Here is a 20,283-nt window from a genome sequence, read left to right as displayed (position 1 = left end):
ATTCCATCAGCAACAATACGCGTGTAAGTAGTCCACTCAAAAAACTCAGGTTATACATATTAGTTACATTATAAATAGTACTAAGAAAGATATATGTATTCATATTCCTAAAAAAAATTGTTAAAAAACAGAGGATCTTCCTGAGAAAATAACAATAATTTAGCATGCTTTTGTAATTAGCCTTACACAATATAAGATATATTTTACCTGTTTGAGGATAATAAATTTGTAAATAAAAAAATTAATATTTCATCAATCTGCTTTACTGAGAAATTCTGAGGAAAATAAAAGAATAAAATTATCATATTTATGAAAAAAATGAAACACTTAAAATAAGTTATACTTATTCCTTGTTATTACATTTTAAATATTATTCATATACAGAGATGAAATTTATTATTTATAAAATTAAACTATAATTTCTTAAACTAAATGAAAATATAACTTTGATTTTACTATCACTAATTTTAAGTATACAATATACTATATAGATAAATCTATAGAAAGTATGTATTACATGTATACACTGTATATGAATAATAATAAATATCAAATATCACCATATTTAATTTATTCAGAAATCCCCTTTACCCAACTAAAGATCAAACCTCATTTTTTTCTTTAAAGATTTGATCTATTATGATCATTTTCAAGCTGTTGGAATTTCTGAAAATATTTCGTAACTCCGCTGTTTTCTTTACTTGAGACAGAGGAGAATCCATCACCTGTTTCTGTCTGTCAAAACTTTTAAAAATAACTTGTCTGAGATCATCAGTATCAGATCTTGTGACAATTCTCTCCTTCATTGGAGACAAGGAAAGAGAGGGTTTTTCCTGTGAAAAAGGATTTTTTGATAATAATTGAAGTGGATTGTATGATTTGTAATGTACATGCAATTTCCTACGAATTTCATAAATTTTGTCACAAGAATATTTTGATCTAGGAGACAATGTTGGTTTTTCATAGAATTTCTCCTTTTTTGGTTTTGGTTTTACGGCATTAATTAATTTCTGTTTTAAGTGAATTTGGTGATTTCTAACAAAGTCGATAAATTTGGTACATTCGAATAGGGACCTTTTCTGTAATGCGATAGCACAGGTTTTAGTATCCAGAAACTTAAATTTCTTTACGAATATATAAATCAAAGAAGTTGATTTGACATTAGAAATGACTGCCCTATATAAACGTTCAAAAACGGACATAAATGAAAACGTACCTTCATTCTGTTCAATTTGTAATTTCTTCAACATCTCAGAATTTGGACTATCTTCATTTCTTTCACAAGAATTCAGATTATTCAGCTTATTGATATCATTCTCATTTGGACAATCAAATGTCTTTGTCATAAGACTTTTTTAATGCCATCTGTCTGAAAAATTGTTGTGGTATCCACATATGGAATATCTGAGTTTTCTCATTATTGGTTAAATTGAACTTTTCAACAAAACTGTCAAATATTTCTGAATTTCTGCACACATGTATCTTGGGATCATATGTAGAGATGAGCAATGTTCGAGGTTCCCCAATTTCATGTTCAAGTGATTTTGGGGTGTGTTCGAGTCGTTCGACGAACTGGAACGATTTGCTAAAAGTTCGGCAGTTTGAGTTACGTTCGAGAACGGTTCGATCACCAAAAGTGTGGCTTTTTACAGCTACGTGTGCAGGGAGCCATCGCTGGCAGCCTGCGGTAAGCTGATAACCAGGGTAAATATCGGGTATCCAAGCAAAGCGCTTTGCTTAGTAACCCGATGTTTACCCTGGTTACGTGTGCAAAAATCCCCGAAAGCCACACAGAAGCACTTCCGTGTGACTTCCGTCGGATGCCGCTGCAGTCTGTGTCCCGCTCCAGCTCCTCGGCTGCCCGCTCAGCAGTGTCCGCAGCTTCCCTCACTGTACGGTGTCCGTGGCTGCTGTCATTGCAGTGTCAGCATATGCCCGCACTGTACGGTGTCCGCGGCTGCTGTCACTGCAGTGTCAGCATATGCCCGCACTGTACGGTGTCCGTGGCTGCTGTCACTGCAGTGTCAGCATATGCCCGCACTGTACGGTGTCCGCGGCTGCTGTCACTGCAGTGTCAGCGGCTGCTGTCACTGCAGTGTCAGCATATGCCCGCACTGTACGATCTCCGCGGCTGCTGTCACTGCAGTGTCAGCATATGCCCGCACTGTACGGTGTCCGCGGCTGCTGTCACTGCAGTGTCAGCATATGCCCGCACTGTACGGTGTCCGCAGCTGCCCACTCTGCAGTGTCCTCAGCTGCCCGCACTGTACGGTGTCCGCAGCTACCCACACTGCAGTAACAGCAGGCGCGGGCATGACAAGCGCTGCCGTCAGGAGGTTAGTGAAGTTCCTTACCTGCGGTGACGAAGTCCTGCCCTCCCGACGCCAGTGCTGTCACTGTCCTCCATAGCCGCCGCTTGTCACTTCTCCTTTCTCTGCCGACCCGAGACTGTCACTACCATCGCGGTACTATCGCGGGTGACGTCACAGGCACCCGCGATACTTGCTTTGTGAAGGCGGCGGTCATTGAACTCAGTGACAGCTCTGCTGTCAGGAGCACAGGAGATCGTCACCGCAGGTAATGCACCTGCTATCCTCCTGACAGCAGCACTTGTCATGCCCTGCAGTGACCTGGGCTGAGCTATTGATGTTAGCTGAGGTCACTGAATTGCTCTCCCAGCCAATATGGAACATTCTGTTCTTCATTGACTGGGACATTGACTATGGTATGGATCGTCATGGGACCCCCTTGGATTACAACAGACCTGGATTTGTTTTTCTTTCTAATAAATTGGTGAAAGAGGGAATGTTTTGGGGAGTTTTTTTCAAATAAAAATGTTTGTCGTCTATTTTTTTTTTTTTTATTACTGACTGGGTTGGTGATGTCGGGTATCTGATAGACCCCTGACATCACGAACCCCAGGGCTTGATGCCAGGTGACATTACACATCTGGTATTAACCCCATATATTACCCCGTTTGCCACCGCACCAAGGCAACGGGATGAGCTGGAGCGAACCACCAAGATTGGCGCATCTAATGGATGCGCCACTTCTGGGGCAGCTGCAGCCTGCTATTTTTAGGCTGGGGAGAGTCCAATAACCATGGACCTCCCTAGTCTGAGAATATCAGACCCCAGCTGTTCGCTTTACCTTGGCTGGTGATCCAATTTTGGGCGGACCCCCACGTGTTTTTTTTTTTTTAAATTATTTATTTAATTTAATGTAAAATAACAGCGTGGGGTGCCCTCAGTTTTGGATTACCTGCCAAGGTGAAGCTGCCAGCTGTGGTCTGCAGGCTGCAGCCGTCTGCTTTACCCTAGCTGGCTATCAAAAATAGGAGGAAGCCCATGTCATTTTTTTTTTAAACTTATTTATTTTTTTGACAAAATACAAGGCTAAGCACCCCTTAGTGCTACATGAAAGGCACCAAAGGGTGCAAAATTACAAAATGCATGAGAGTGGGACATTATGTGTCTTTCTGCCATTATAATGACAGAAAAGACTGATATGAAGTGTACAAGCACAGGAAAATCACCAGAGCGCTCTACGCGGTGAAAAGTAGTAGAAAATGGCACTGGAGTGAACATGTGACCGCCTCACGTAAGTTGAAGCTATGGATCCTGAGTAAATTTATGTATTTTCCCTCCTTCATATTTTTTTCAGTACGCAAAAAAACGGAAGGCACACGGATGACATACGGACCGTATACAAAACGGAAACGGATGCTACATGGATGTATCCGTGAAAAAAACGGACCTTTTTTGCGGACCGCAAAAACGGATCGGTCGTGTGAATGTAGCCTTATTCTGATCTGCCGTTTATAAACAGCAGGCAGAAAAAAGTGAATAGCGCCCCCCAGAGTCAGAAAATCTCCGGTGTTCAGGGTGTAGGTGAGACCCTGCAGATCATGATTCAGGACGGTTTTTCCAGTTCCCGCTCACGTGATCACCAGTATACACCGTATACCGATGATCACGTTACAGTAAATGACAGCGCCAGTAAAAAATTATTTATCTCCCATCTGGCATGAACAAACATGTCAGATGGGAGATAAATCTCCCCGGTCCCCCGGTGTCGCCAAAGTGACCCCCTCCCGGAAATCCAAGATGGCCGGGCGCACAGCAGCGCGCAGGCTGCATTCACCCTACTCCTCTGATTTCTGTTGCATGTGCCGTGACATATGCCACAGAAAACTCCTCCCCAGTCCCTGCCAGGTCACCCCCTATAACTCCACCGGTGTTCCCCGGCTTCTCACGGTACATGTGCAGCGTTGATCCCCCGCGGCCCCCTCCTTCACAATAGACGCTGCCGCATGCACAGAGCGGCTTTCAGCTCAGCTTCCTGTGTTCAGACACAATGAGTGGTGGTAACCATGCATCTGTAAGCTACTGCAATGCCCTGCTCATGAGGTAAGGAACATAGTTGATCAGGAGAGCTACAGTGCCTACAAGTAGTATTCAACCCCCTGCAGATTTAGCAGGTTTACACATTCGGAATTAACTTGGCATTGTGACATTTGGACTGTAGATCAGCCTGGAAGTGTGAAATGCACTGCAGCAAAAAAGAATGTTATTTCTTTTTTTATTTTTTTTTAAATTATCAAAAGTTTATTCAGAGGGTCATTTATTATTCAACCCCTCAAACCACAAGAATTCTGTTTAGTTCCCCTAAAGTATTAAGAAGTATTTCAGGCACAAAGAACAATGAGCTTCACATGTTTGGATTAATTATCTCTTTTTCAAGCCTTTTCTGACTAATTAAGACCCTCCCCAAACTTGTGAACAGCACTCATACTTGGTCAACATGGGAAAGACAAAGGAGCATTCCAAGGCCATCAGAGACAAGATCGTGGAGGGTCACAAGGCTGGCAAGGGGTACAAAACCCTTTCCAAGGAGTTGGGCCTACCTGTCTCCACTGTTGGGAGCATCATCCGGAAGTGGAAGGCTTATGGAACTACTGTTAGCCTTCCACGGCCTGGACACCCGTGCCGAGGCCAGGCTTGTCCGAAGAGTCAAGGCTAACCCAAGGACAACAAGGAAGGAGCTCCAGGAAGATCTCATGGCAGTGGGGACATTGGTTTCAGTCAATACCATAAGTAATGTACTCCACCGCAATGGTCTCCGTTCCAGACGAGCCCGTAAGGTACCTTTACTTTCAAAGCGTCATGTCAAGGCTCGTCAACAGTTTGCTCATGATCACTTGGAGGACTCTGAGACAGACTGGTTCAAGGTTCTCTGGTCTGATGAGACAAAGATCGAGATCTTTGGTGCCAACCACACACGTGACGTTTGGAGACTGGATGGCACTGCATACGACCCCAAGAATACCATCCCTACAGTCAAGCATGGTGGTGGCAGCATCATGCTGTGGGGCTGTTTCTCAGCCAAGGGGCCTGGCCATCTGGTCCGCATCCATGGGAAGATGGATAGCACGGCCTACCTGGAGATTTTGGCCAAGAACCTCCGCTCCTCCATCAAGGATCTTAAGATGGGTCGTCATTTCATCTTCCAACAAGACAATGACCCAAAGCACACAGCCAAGAAAACCAAGGCCTGGTTCAAGAGGGAAAAAATCAAGGTGTTGCAGTGGCCTAGTCAGTCTCCTGACCTTAACCCAATTGAAAACTTGTGGAAGGAGCTCAAGATTAAAGTCCACATGAGACACCCAAAGAACCTAGATAACTTGGAGAAGATCTGCATGGAGGAGTGGGCCAAGATAACTCCAGAGACCTGTGCTGGCCTGATCAGGTCTTATAAAAGACGATTATTAGCTGTAATTGCAAACAAGGGTTATTCCACAAAATATTAAACCTAGGGGTTGAATAATAATTGACCCACACTTTTATGTTGAAAAGTTATTAAAATTTAACTGAGCAACATAACTTGTTGGTTTGTAAGATTTATGCATCTGTTAATAAATCCTGCTCTTGTTTGAAGTTTGCAGGCTCTAACTTATTTGCATCTTATCAAACCTGCTAAATCTGCAGGGGGTTGAATACTACTTGTAGGCACTGTATACTACATTTTCAAATGGATTTATTTGATTTTATAGTTGCCCTGCTGAACGACTACTAAACATGAGAGTCTGTTATACGCCACAAGAAAACATGTCTAAATAGCGAGCTCTGTTGTTTAGTATTCATTCAGCTGGATAACTGGACTTAAAGGGGTATTCCATCTCCAAGATCCTATCCCCAATATATAGTAGGTGAAATAGCAATAATATCAGCAAATACCAATATTTGGAAATGTAGAATAGTTCTCCTGATTAGGCATGCCCTTACCTCATGAGCAGGGCATTGCAGCTTTGGTAGCAACAGTTATGACATTGACTCTGCTGCTGTGGACCCGGGGAGAGTGGGTACAGATTCATTGCACCCACACTCCTCAAATGGAGGGTCTGCACACCTAGAAAATGGGGGATACGTTCCCTGAGCATGTCCCCCCATATTCTAGATGGTCCAGAGTCGTCGTGGGACCCCCTTATTTTTTTCCTTACAATAAATTGGTGAAAGAGGGAATGTTTTGGGAAGTGTTTTTCCAAATACATTTTTTTTTGTCTATTTTTTTTTGTTAGTACTGACAGTTTGTGATGTTGGGTATCTGATAGACGCCATGACATCACAAACTGCTGAGCTTGATGTCAGGTGACCTAACAGCTAGTATCAACCCCATTTATTACCCCGTTTGCCACTGCACCAGGGCACGAGGTGAGCTGGGGTGAAGCGCCAGGATTGGCACATCTAGTGGATGCGCCACTTCTGGGGCGCCTGCGGCCTGCTTTTTTTACGCTGTGAAGGGCCAATAACTATGGACCTTTCCAGCCTGAGAATGCCAGACCACAGCTGTCCGCTTTCCCTTGGCTGGTGATCCAATTTGGGGGGGGACCCTACTTTTTTTTGTAATTATTATTATTTATAAAATAATTATAAAAAAAGAGCCTGGGGTGACCTCCACATTGGATCACCAACCACGTTAAAGCTGCCAGCTGTGGTTTTCAGGCTACAGCCGTCTGCTTTACTGGCTGGCTATCAAAAATGGGGGGACCCCACGTCAATTTTTTTTTAACTATTTTTTTAAATAAAAAAATTAATGGGCTTCCCTGTATTTTGATTGCCAGCCAAAGTAACGCCAGGCAGATGGGGGTGGCAACCCGTAGCTGTCTGCTTTATCTGCGCTGAGAATAAAAAATACCGCGGAGTGCTACGTCATTTTTTTTAATGATTTATTTTTACAGCACTGTGATGTCAGGCAATCAAAATACAGGGAAGCCATTTTTTTTTTTTAGTTCTTTAAATAAATAATTAAAAAAAATATATATGTTTTCCCGCTGCATTTTTTGCATTGCTAGCTAAGGGTAATCCAAGCAGCTACTGGCTACTAACCCCCACTGCTTGGTGTTACCTTCACTGGCAATGGAAAATCCAGGGAAGTATTTTTTTTGCCAAAAAACTAAAAAAAAAATGACATGAGCTTCGTCATATTTTTGTATTCTAGCCAGGTACAGCAGGCAGGTACGGGCTGCCCCCAACCCCCAGCTGCCTATTTGTACCTGGCTGGGAACTAAAAATATAGGGAAGTCCTTTTTTAATATTTCATGAATTTCATGAAATAATTATAAAAAAAAAACGACATGGGCTTCGCCCCATTTTTGTGTTCAGCCAGGTACAACTAGGCAGCTGGGGATTGGAATCCTCAGCACAGGTTAGCCCGAGCTTTCTGGGCCCCTCTGCTGCAAATTGCAGTCCGCAGCCGCCCCAGAAGATTGCGCTTTCATAGAAGTGCCATCATCTGGCGCTGTATCCAACTCTTCCAGCAGCCCTGAAGCCGGGTGGTTTGCTGGGTAATAATGAGTTAATACTAGCTTTGTTTTACTAGCTAGTATTAAGCCAGAGATTCTTAATGTCAGGCAAGTTTGACCCAGCCATTAAGAATCTCCAATAAAGGGTTAAAAAAAAAAAGCCACAGAGAAAAAATACTTTAATAGAAATAAATACACAGACACACTTAGAGACTCCATGTTTATTACTCCCTGTCAGCCCTCCACGATCCATGGTCTTCTGTCTTCTTTCTCCTTCAACCCATGCAGCTCTGCTAAATCAGGCAGCACAGCATGGGAGGAAGAACGCTGCTGCTCCCCGTGCAGTCTATTCACTCAGTGAGTGAGCAGAAGCTACGTGCTGTAAACGGTGACGACACCACTGACCGGTGGGTTACCATAGCAACGGTGCTCCGATCACGTGATTCCCGGTGCCGCTATTTACCGGCTGTGACAGCTAGTCCCTGCATGTGGGCTGACTAAAGAGTGCCCACATGCAGGAACGGGGAGTCGACCATGTGCCAGAGTATTTCGCCGGTACACGGACATGCTCAAACGAGCACCATGTACCGGAGAGATGCACTAACAGGACCTAGCATGACGTCATAGCCATGTGACCAGTCTGTAGCCAATGAGATAATAGACACGTTACTGGTCACATGCTATTTTGACGTCACGATAGGTCCTATCATCAGTGCTGGTTACCGGGAGGACGCAGCGATTATTGGAAGGAAAAGCGGCGGGAGACAGAGTGCAGGACGCGTCGCGGAGACCTGTAAGTGTTATGGCAATGTTTATTAACTGTATGTCTACATGTATAATGTGTTTTTATGTGTTTGTGTTTGCCTCCCATTGTTTTCAATGGGGTTCGAACCGAACCGAACTCGAACGCTAAGGGGGTGGCTCATCTCTAATCATATGCAGGAATTAATTTGTATAAATGCAAAAGGTTCTTTCTGAGGTTAATTCCTAGCTTAGCCTGTTCTATTTTTAGAAACTATCACCATTTTCTCCTCTCTGCACATGTCCTTCTCTGGCTCCTCCCCCTTCTCTGACTCCTCTCTGCACGTGTCCTTCTCTGGCTCCTCCCCCTTCTGGCTCCTCTATGTAATTTCCTGCCTCACCACCATCTTTTCCGGCATCAATTCCGGGGTCCTTAAAATCACCTTCAACGGACAGCAAATGTCTGTAGCCATCTTGGGGACGATTTTCATCAGGTACGGTTGCACAATTTTTGAATTTCTCTAACACTAACTTGTGAAATTCGTGGACCAAATGACAGACATTCCTAATTTTCTGTTTCTCTCTATTAAAAGACATTGCATGTTCTACATGTTAATTCTCAAGTTCACATTTCCCATAAAGGCTTACTCAGAGCTCCTCTATATTAGAAATATCGGAGTATGTGAACTGTAGTTTACTTTGTTTAGAAAAGGAAGATAAAATCCATTGTCTTAACTTGACTGAACTCTTTTGGGACTTAACTCTTCTTATGGACTGACTTATCTTTTTTCCTCCAAAGACACGTCAAAGGATGATCTTCCGTGACTTTGCGAACTCTTCAAACTTCATTTAAACAAACTCATGCGATTTGAAAACTCATCCGTATTTTTAGATTCTCGTTTTGTGCTATTCCCTGAGGCTTTTGGACAAGTTCGTTATTCATCAGCACTGCCCCCCCTTTTTGTACAAAAGGTTAGGTTAGGGAAATGAGACAAAAAACAACAAAAAAACGGCAGTAGCCAGCGTAAAAATGAAAAATGACCACACAGGCCAAAATGGGAAAAACAGCTGTCAATCAATTAAGCTGACTCGCCATTATAAAAAATATATATCCCTTAAATATATTTTTCTTTATATACGCGATGAGATATACGAACCAATAGACTTCAAAAATGTAAAAATAAATAATGTATTTTATATTGAGTAAAAATAATTGACAAAAATAGAAGAGTTGATTAATTACAGAAAAAGAAAACAATATTCTTCATTAGCTTACGTGAGGAGTTAAAGAAAGTCAATTTCTTTACTAAATCAGTAGAAGTCTTCATTCATCTTTCCCTGGATCCTGAATGGATAGGCAAGGATGATACACTGTAGGCCTGACAGCATGTGCTACCATGGTGGGTCTTCTATGCATCTCGCATGCTGCAGGTTGACCCCCGAGAAGTGTCATGTTATATATGCAGCTGTTTAAAATTATATAGAGAGATTCTGCTGTACACATGATGTAAGCCTCCAATATACACAGGACTGTCAGCATATATACTCAATATGTCCTATTATAATGGGTTTGATAGCTAGATGTATTAATAATATTTCATGTTTTTACAATACACCTCGTACACACGGCTCCGCTCCATACACCTCGTACACACGCAGCTATGCTCCGTACACCTCGTACACACGCGGCTCCACTCCGTACACACACGGCTCCTCTCCGTGCACCTCGTACACACGTGGCTCCGCTCCGTACACCTCGTACACACACGGCTCCACTCCGTACACACACGGCTCCGCTCCGTGCACCTCGAACACACATGGCTCTGCTCCGTACACCTCGTACACACACACGGCTCCGCTGCGTACACCTCGTACACACGCAGCTCTGCTCCGTACACCTCGTACACACACGGCTCCACTCCGTACACACACGGCTCCTCTCCGTGCACCTCGAACACACATGGCTCTGCTCCGTACACCTCGTACACACACGGCTCCACTCCGTACACCTCGTACACACACACGGCTCCGCTCCGTACACCTCGTACACACGCAGCTATGCTCCGTACACCTCGTACACACGCGGCTCCGCTCCGTACACCTCGTACACACGCGGCTCCGCTCCGTACACACGCGGCTCCGCTCCGTACACCTAGTACACACACGGCTCCGCTCCGTACACTTCGTACACACGCGGCTCTGCACCGTACACCTCGTACACACGCGGCTCCGCTCCGTACACCTCGTACACACGCGGCTCTGCTCCGTATACCTCGTACACACGTGGCTCCGCTCCGTACACCTCGTACACACACGGCTCCGCTCCGTACACCTCGTACACACATGGCTCCGCTCCGTACACCTTGTACACACACGGCTCCGCTCCGTACACCTCGTACACACGCGGCTCCGCTCCGCACACCTCATACACACACGGCTCCACTGCGTGCACCTCGAACACACGCGGCTCCGCTCCGTACACCTCGTACACACACGGCTCTGCTCCATACACCTTGTACACACACGGCTCCGCTCCGTACACCTCGTACACACGCGGCTCTGCTCGTACACCTTGTACAGACATGGCTCTGCTCCCATACCTCCCAACTTTTCAAGAAAGGAAAGAGGGACAAAGTATGCGGCGCGCTGCGCGCGCCGCGGCAAATTTTGACCGCGCCCCTAGCCACACCCCTAGCCACACCCATTTGGAAGTAAGGGTCATTCAGCAGATGCCCCGGACTGTTCATTCATATTTATAGCAGTCAGAATTTTTTTATATTTCTGTGTCACTATATGACATGTTGCTTATTTGTGCCTATCAATCTGTGTTCACACGTTGCATAAATTCTGTTTCTTTTTGTTTCTGTCTTCACCAAACTACACAATAACAATCTTCTCTGTTTTTTCCATTTTTGCTGCATTTTTTCTGCCTTTTCTCCATTATTTAATGCGTTTTTGGTTCAGATGTGAATCTGCGTTTCTAAGTGTTTTTATGTACAGAGAAGCTTTTTCCTGCGTTTTTTAAGCTCCACATAGAAACCTCCAGAGAAACCCCCCCCCCCCCGAAAACCGCAGAATTCAGCGGCGTCTTTTCATGGAATCACATCCACTTTACTTGGACAATTAAACACAGCAGAATAAATGTGCAAAACAACAGCAGAAAAAAATGCAGCATTTACACTACATGTGAATATGGACTAATTGTCCAAGCAAAGTGGATGAGACGTCCTGAAATCTCCGCTCCTGGTGCGTGGAAAGTCGCCGCTGAACTGTGCGGATTTGGTGTTTCTTTCTTTATAAGCTTCAGGATTCACATCAGCAACAAACATGTATCAAATAAGGGGGACAATGTATAAAAAATACCGCAAACACGCAATAATCAGAGAACATTGTTATTGCACTCGTGGCGCGGACACCTGCAGAAAAAATGCCGCATTTACGCTATGTGTGAACACGGCCTCAGTGATCCATTTTTATTACATTTTTTATGGGTTTTAATTAAGAAAAATAATAAATTGCGCCTTTTTTTTCCCGCCATTTACCGATCCCCATAAATAATCTGATCGCTGTGTTGTTCAGGTCATTACGATTACGGGGACACCAAATATGTCCATGTTATTTGCTGATTTGTGATGTTTATTATTTTATAAAAAAGTGCAATAAAATTACATTATTCTATTTTTTTTTATTATTTTTAGTAACTTTATTAGAAGAAAAAAAAATCCTCTTTTCCTCTCCCTCTAGAATACAGGAGATAGAGACACTGCTCTGTACAATGGAGCTGTGTCCTGTGTAATCTGCTGTGTAAGAGGCTGCATTGTAGGTTCATTTATGTGAAATCCTCCCTCTGACATTATCAATCCTAGTGGCTCAACAGCTAGAGCAGCTAGGAAAGCTAGGAGGTTGCTGGACACAAGTTTTGAACGTTGCTGGTTTGAATCCAAGGTGGTGAAGATAAAAAAAAAAAATTGTATTTGTATTTTTTTCCTCATTTCTTTATAATAGTTTTATGGGAACAAATGAATCTGACTCTTTCACCTACATTGAGATACAGTATTTATTTATCTATCTATCTATCTATCTATCTATCTATCTCTATCCCTCTATCTATCTATCTATGATTCTATCTCTCTATCTATCCCTCTATCTATGATTCTATCTATCTATGATTCTATCTCTATCTATCTATTATCTGTCATGTATCTATATATCCCTCTATCATCCATCCCTCTATCATCCATCCATCCCACTATCATCCATCCCTCCCTCTATCCCTCCCTCTATCTCTCCATTCATCCCTCCATTCATCCCTCCATTCATCCCTCTATCCCTCCCTCTATCCCTCCATTCATCCCTCCATTCATCCACCTATCCCTCCCTCTATCCCTCCATTCATCCCTCCATTCATCCCTCTATCATCCATCCATCCCTCCCTCTATCCCTCCATTCATCCCTCCCTCTATCCCTCCATTCATCCCTCTATCATCCATCCATCCCTCTATCCCTCCATTCATCCCTCTATCATCCATCCATCCATCCCTCTATCCCTCCATTCATCCCTCTATCATCCATGCATCCATCCCTCCCTCTATCCCTCCATTCATCCCTCCATTCATCCCTCTATCAACCATCCCTCCCTCTATCCCTCCTTTCATCCCTCTATCCCTCCATTCATCCCTCCTTCTATCCCTCCATTCATCCCTCCATTCATCCATCCATCCCTCCCTCTATCCCTCCATTCATCCCTCTATCATCCATCCATCCCTCCCTCTATCCCTCCTTTCATCTCTCTATCCCTCCATTCATCCCTCTATCATCCATCCATCCCTCCCTCTGTCCCTCCATTCATCCCTCCATTCATCCCTCTATCATCCATCCATCCCTGCCTCTATCCCTCCATTCATCCCTCCCTCTATCCCTCCATTCATCCCTCTATCATCCATCCATCCCTCCCTCTATCCGTCCATTCATCCCTCTATCATCCATCCATCCATCCCTCTATCCCTCCATTCATCCCTCTATCATCCATGCATCCATCCCTCCCTCTATCCCTCCATTCATCCCTCTATCATCCATCCATCCCTCCCTCTATCCCTCCTTTCATCCCTCTATCCCTCCATTCATCCCTCCTTCTATCCCTCCATTCATCCCTCCATTCATCCCTCTATCATCCATCCATCCCTCCCTCTATCCCTCCATTCATCCCTCTATCATCAATCCATCCCTCCCTCTATCCCTCCTTTCATCCCTCTATCCCTCCATTCATCAGTCTATCATCCATCCATCCCTCCCTCTATCCCTCCATTCATCCCTCCATTCATCCCTCTATCATCCATCCATCCCTGCCTCTATCCCTCCATTCATCCCTCCCTCTATCCCTCCATTCATCCCTCTATCATCCATCCATCCCTCTATCCCTCCATTCATCCCTCTATCATCCATGCATCTATCCCTCCATTCATCCCTCTATCATCCATCCATCCCTCCCTCTATCCCTCCATTCATCCCTCTATCATCCATCCATCCCTCCCTCTATCCCTCCATTCATCCCTCCATTCATCCCTCTATCATCCATCCATCCCTCCCTTTATCCCTCCTTTCATCCCTCTATCCCTCCATTCATCCCTCCTTCTATCCCTCCATTCATCCCTCCATTCATCCCTCTATCATCCATCCATCCCTCCCTCTATCCCTCCATTCATCCCTCTATCATCAATCCATCCCTCCCTCTATCCCTCCTTTCATCCCTCTATCCCTCCATTCATCCCTCTATCATCCATCCATCCCTCCCTCTATCCCTCCATTCATCCCTCTATCATCCATCCATCCCTCCCTCTATCCCTCCATTCATCCCTCTATCATCCATCCATCCCTCCCTCTATCCCTCCATTCATCCCTCCATTCATCCCTCTATCATCCATCCATCCCTCCCTTTATCCCTCCTTTCATCCCTCTATCCCTCCATTCATCCCTCCTTCTATCCCTCCAGTCATCCCTCCATTCATCCCTCTATCATCCATCCATCCCTCCCTCTATCCCTCCATTCATCCCTCTATCATCCATCCATCCCTCCCTCTATCCCTCCTTTCATCCCTCTATCCCTCCATTCATCCCTCTATCATCCATCCATCCCTGCCTCTATCCCTCCATTCATCCCTCCATTCATCCCTCTATCATCCCTCTATCATCCATCCATCCCTCCCTCTATCCCTCCATTCATCCCTCTATCATCCATCCATCCATCCCTCTCTCCCTCCATTCATCCCTCTATCATCCATCCATCCCTCCCTCTATCCCTCTGTCGCGGGCGGGGAGGAGGGTGTCAGCACACTACGCTCACCCCTTCTGCTCGGGTCCGGCGGCTGCCGCTGCTCAGTGGTGGCTCGAGCTGTGGGCCGGATCCCGGGGCTCCTCGCCCGTGAGTGAAAGGGGGTTTGGGGTGTTGGGATAATGTCCGTGACACCACCCACGGTTGTGGTGATTTGTAGCACCACCGCTGCTCGATTTTGGGATCCCGGGAGTGGTGATGTGGAGCAGCTAGGTGTTGTGTTGCCCCTCCGTGGGTAGGGGTTGGTGATCCCGGGGCCCGGTGATGAGATGTAGGATGCAGAGCCTGGTGGGCGCAGGGACGCGGGGGGCAGCGCTGTGCCTTGCGGCACCGTGTTACTCACTCAGCCTGAGACGGTGACACAGTTCTCGGTAAACAAACGGCTGGTTGGTCGGTCCCACGGACGGCTGCACTTGCTCTCCCAGTCGGTAGCGGTGATGTCCCTTTTCCTTGCACCCAATGTTGTGTGTTGGTCGCGATGGGTTCCCACCGGTAACCCACTCCCCGGCTTCAAGCTGGACCGGAGGAGCTCTACTCTTTGCCCGCAGGCGCTGGCCCTCAGAAACTGGTGCCCTGGCGGTGGCGGTGTCTCTATTGTAAAGGTTGAGCTGTTGCCTTCAATCGGGACTTGGTTGTTGGGGGATCTACGTCCCCTTCACTGACGGATTTGGCAAATTATGGCGACTCCTAGCCTTGCCGGGGTCCGAGAGGCCCCTGCCCTGGTGCTGACTGTCCTTTGGTACACTGCTCCAGACCGCCGGGTCACTACCCGTCCGCGGTCCTTCCAGGAACTTCCAAACGGTCACCTCTTCAGACAATCACCGCCGTTTCTGACCTTGCTGACTCTGTCCTGCACACAGCTGGACTCACTTCAAGCTTTCTTTCTGTCGCCTTTCTTACTTTCCTCCTTTACCACTTTACTTCCTTCACTTCACCACTTTCACTTCCTTAGCTCATCTTAGCTGTTTACTCCTTTCCCTCCCTAGCTTAACTCTCCACTTCAACTCCTTCCACCTCCTCCTCCAAACTCTATCTGCTTGGTTTCTTCCCGCCTCCAGAGCTGTGAACTCCTCGGTGGGCGGAGCCAACCGCCTGGCCCACCCCCTGGTGGGAACATCAGTCTCTGGAGGAAGGCAACAAGGATTTTAGTGTAGCTTTGGTGTTCCTAACTGGGATGTAGGGTGTGATGGTGCAATGACCTGTGACCCCTGGCTTGCCCAGGGCGTCACACCTCCTTTCATCCCTCTATTCCTCCATTCATCCCTCTATCATCCATCCATCCCTCCCTCTATCCCTCCTTTCATCCCTCTATCCCTCCATTCATCCCTCCATTCATCCCTCTATCATCCATCCATCCCTCCCTCTATCCCTCCATTCATCCCTCCATCCATCTTTGCAGCTGAATAACCTGCTTCTGGTGTCTCACCTGCAGTATATAGGTCAAGATAACAAAATCTTCCTATTGCTTTCAATAGAGGCAGTAGCTCAGTGGTAAAGCTGCTGCCTTTAAAACAATGAACTCACAGCTCCACGAGTTCAAGTTCCGGCCGCCCCGAAAATCCAGCTGATGATAATTTAATTTAATTTATTCACTTCACTGAGGGGAAGAGCCGGGACATCAGCTGTGAGCCGCGGGAGTGCGGGACAGCCCTGATAAATCGTGCAAGTCCCGCAGAATCCGGGACGGTTGGGAGGTATGTCTGCTCCGTACACCTCGTACACACACGGCTCTGCTCCGTACACCTCGTACACACGCGGCTCCGCTCCGTACACCTCGTACACACACGGCTCCGCTCCGTACACCTCGTACACACACGGCTCTGCTCCGTACACCTCGTACACACGCGGCTCCGCTCCGTACACCTCGTACACACACGGCTCCGCTCCGTACACCTTGTACACACACGGCTCTGCTCCGTACACCTCGTACACACAGGGCTCCGCTCCGTACACCTCGTACACACACGGCTCTGCTCCGTACACCTCGTACACACACGGCTCTGCTACATCCACACTGTAAACCCCTCCTGACCCCACACATAAACCTCCCCTCATCCAGCACCATGACAACCAGCACAGCAGAGTCCTGCATACACTGAGGAGCTGATCATGTGACCCTAACTCCTCCCCTCCATGTGACATCATCACAGGTCCTGTAAGCACAGAGCAGCCATATATCTAGTGTGCGGCTCTGCAGGTGGAGGTAGGTGCAGGGTCTCTATTATTCTGGGGTCATCGTTATCATTAACCCCTTCATTTCTCAACTATTTTCAACTTTAACCAGTTCAAGACCAGTTTCCCGCTATTCCTGACCGGCTCATTTACATTCAGGTTAACCCCTTAAGGACGGAGCCAGTTTTGTACTTTATGACTCGTCTACTTTTTGCAATTCTGACCGGAGTCACTTTGACAGGTTTCGAGAGGTAACGCTAAAAAGTGGACCCCACATGTGGTCAGAAACCTCTTTTTTGATAAATGGGAGGAGCTGGAACAGAAGGAGTGATTTTTGAATTTTGGAAAGCAAATTTAGCTGAAATAAATTGCGGGCCCCATGTAGCATTTGTAGGGTCCTTAAGGTACCTAAACAGCAGAAACCCCCCACAAGTGACCCCAGTTTGGAATCTAGACCCCTCAAGGAATTTCTCTAGATGTTTGGTGAGCACCTGGAACCCCCGGAGGCTTCACAGAAATTTATAACGTTCAGCCGTGAAAAAAAAAAAATACATTTTTACAACAAAATTGTTACTTTAACCAGGTAACTTTTATTCACAAGGGTATCAGGAAAAAATGTACCATACAATTTATTGTGCAGTTTCTCCTGAGTAGGCAGATACTTCATATGTGGTGGAAATCAACTGTTTGTGCACATGGCAGGGCTCGAACGGAAGGAGCGCCATTTGACTTTAAAATTAGCGAATGCCATGTCGTGTTTAGAGAGCCCCTAAGGTGCCTAAACAGTCGAGCTCCCCCACAAGTGATCCTATTTTGGAAACTAGACCCCTCATAAATTTTATCCATGGGTATATTGAGCATTTTGAACCCACGGGTACTTCACAGAATTTGATAACCTTAGGTCGTCCTATAAAAAATGTTCATTTTATTTAACAAAAATGTTGCTTTAGCACCAAATTTCTCACTTTTTCAAGAGGAAACACCAAAAAGTGCACACCACAGTTTGTTATACAAATTTTTATGAGCTCCTTGATATGTGGCCAAAAACCTCTGTTTGGACAAACAGGAGGGCTCAGAACAGAAAGAGCACCATGTGAATTTTGCAAAAGTTGAAATAAATTGTGGGCACCATGTCGCATTTGCAGGACTCCTAAGGTACCTATACAGCATAACCTCCCCCCCCCAAGTGACCCCATTTTGGACACTAGACCAATCAAGAATTTTATTCAGGGTTGCAGTGAGCATTTTGACTCCACACGTAGTTCACAGAAATGTTGCTATAGTGCCAAATTTCTCACTTTTAGGCTGTGTTCCCACAATCCAGCAACACTGCATCTAGGACACAGTGTCAGCCCTTCTGCAGAGATGCGAGTGTTGTTCACAGGAGAATGCAGCTGCCCATGCCCACGATCCGGGTTCAGGCCGCTGCAGACTTTATTTTCCCTACGAAGAACAATGTCATCTGCACAGTATAAACTGACATCCTGTGTCTCAGGAAGCCACGGCGCTGGTCAGTTTATGCTGCAGAGAAAAGAATCACAGTGGGCAGGAGATTTCTAAACATCCCACCACTGTTCTTGTACTGCAAAACACTCTGCGTCCGAATCACTGCAAATCCTGATCGTGGGCACACAGCCTAATAAGCTAGAATGGATTGATGGCTGGATAAATAGATGTCAAACACATATATAATGTCCCACCCCCCTGCATATTCTAAGCTGGCACCATTTAGTGACTTTCATGTGGCACTAAAGAGTGTTTAACCTTGTATTTAGCTAAAAAAAAAAAACAAACAAAAAAAACTAAATAATTAAAAAAACAACAAAACAAAAAAAAAAACCCAGCTAGGGTAAAGCAGATGGCTGGAGACCACAGCTGGCAGCTTCATATTGGCTGGTATTCCAAAATGAAGGTCTCCCCATGCTGTTTTTTTAATTTATAAATAGTTTAAAAAAAGTGGGATCCCCCTGTGAAGGGGTCCTTCTCCCATATCACACAATCAACAGAGCGAGAGATGAGTGAACAATCCAAAGCATATTTATTCCTTGCAACATAGAATGACCATCAAATAATTCACTACACGGAGGGTAAAACTAGTCCAGAAATGGCATAAATGTCCCGGAGTTCAGTCACACTCCTCCAGCAGTCCTTCTCCAGGGAAATCGGGGTTTCTCACAGTGTCTTTGGGGTGCTGGCTGCAGCCTTGGCGTCTCCCTCAGAGGTTCAATCTAGCTTTATCTCTCTTGTAAAGGCCACATCTCACTAAGTGACATCGCTAGCGACATCACTGCTAAGTCACGTTTTTTGTGACGCAACAGTGATCTTGCTAGCGATGTCGCTGTGTGTGACATCCAGCAACGACCTGGCCCCTGCTGTGAGGTCGCCGGTTGTTGCTGAATGTCCTGGACCATTTTTTGGTTGTTGCTCTCCCGCTGTGAAGCACACATCGCTGTGTTTGACAGCGAGAGAGCAACGATCTGAATGTGCAGGGAGCCGGCTTCTGCGGACGCTGGTAACCAAGGTACACATCGGGTAACCAAGCAAAGTGCTTTGCTTGGTTACCCGATATTTACATTGGTTACCAGCGTCCGCAGCTTCTAGAAGCCGGCTCCCTGCTCCCTGCACACGTAGCCAAGGTACACATCGGGTAACTATAAGCAAAGTGCTTTGCTTAGTAATCCAATGTGTACTATGGTTACCAAGCACAGCGTCATTACACGGGTCGCTGGTGGCTGATCTCTGATTGCTGTGGAGATCTGCCTGTTTGACAGCTCACCAGCGACCATGTAGCGACACTCCAGCGATCCCTGCCAGGTCAGATCGCTGGTCGGATCGCTGGAGCGTCACTAAGTGTGACGGTACCTTTAGTCTCACCCAGAATCACTAATCTCTCAGGTAAACAGAGTTTAGGTGGATTCCAGGCCCTCTCCCCCAGACCTAGGCACAGAAGTACTTCAAGGGGATATAACCTGACTTAACAGGACAAACAATATATCGAATAGACAGACCACCACACTCAAAATATGAACCCACACAAAATGGTACATAACCCACAATATCACACCAAGACACCCCACAAATTGGATTTCCAGCCAAGGTAAAGTGGATAGCTGTGGTCTGGTATTCTCAGGGTGGAAAAACCCATGGTTATTTAGCCCTTCCCAGCCTAAAAATAACAGGCCGCAGCCACCCAGAAGTGGCGCATCCATTACATGCGCTAATCCTGGCGCTTCGCCCCGAC

At 45.9% G+C, this 20,283-nt stretch overlaps 1 protein-coding gene across 1 annotated transcript in view; it reads left to right on the top strand.

The window, feature by feature from the left end:
* LOC142263631 (uncharacterized) overlaps positions 1 to 20,283 on the top strand; it is a 109,928-nt gene that overhangs the window by 77,115 nt on the left and 12,530 nt on the right.

Source organism: Anomaloglossus baeobatrachus, unplaced genomic scaffold, assembly GCF_048569485.1.
Source record: "Anomaloglossus baeobatrachus isolate aAnoBae1 unplaced genomic scaffold, aAnoBae1.hap1 Scaffold_2610, whole genome shotgun sequence".
Lineage (NCBI taxonomy): Eukaryota > Metazoa > Chordata > Amphibia > Anura > Aromobatidae > Anomaloglossus > Anomaloglossus baeobatrachus.
This window is presented reverse-complemented; position numbering and strand designations above follow the sequence as displayed.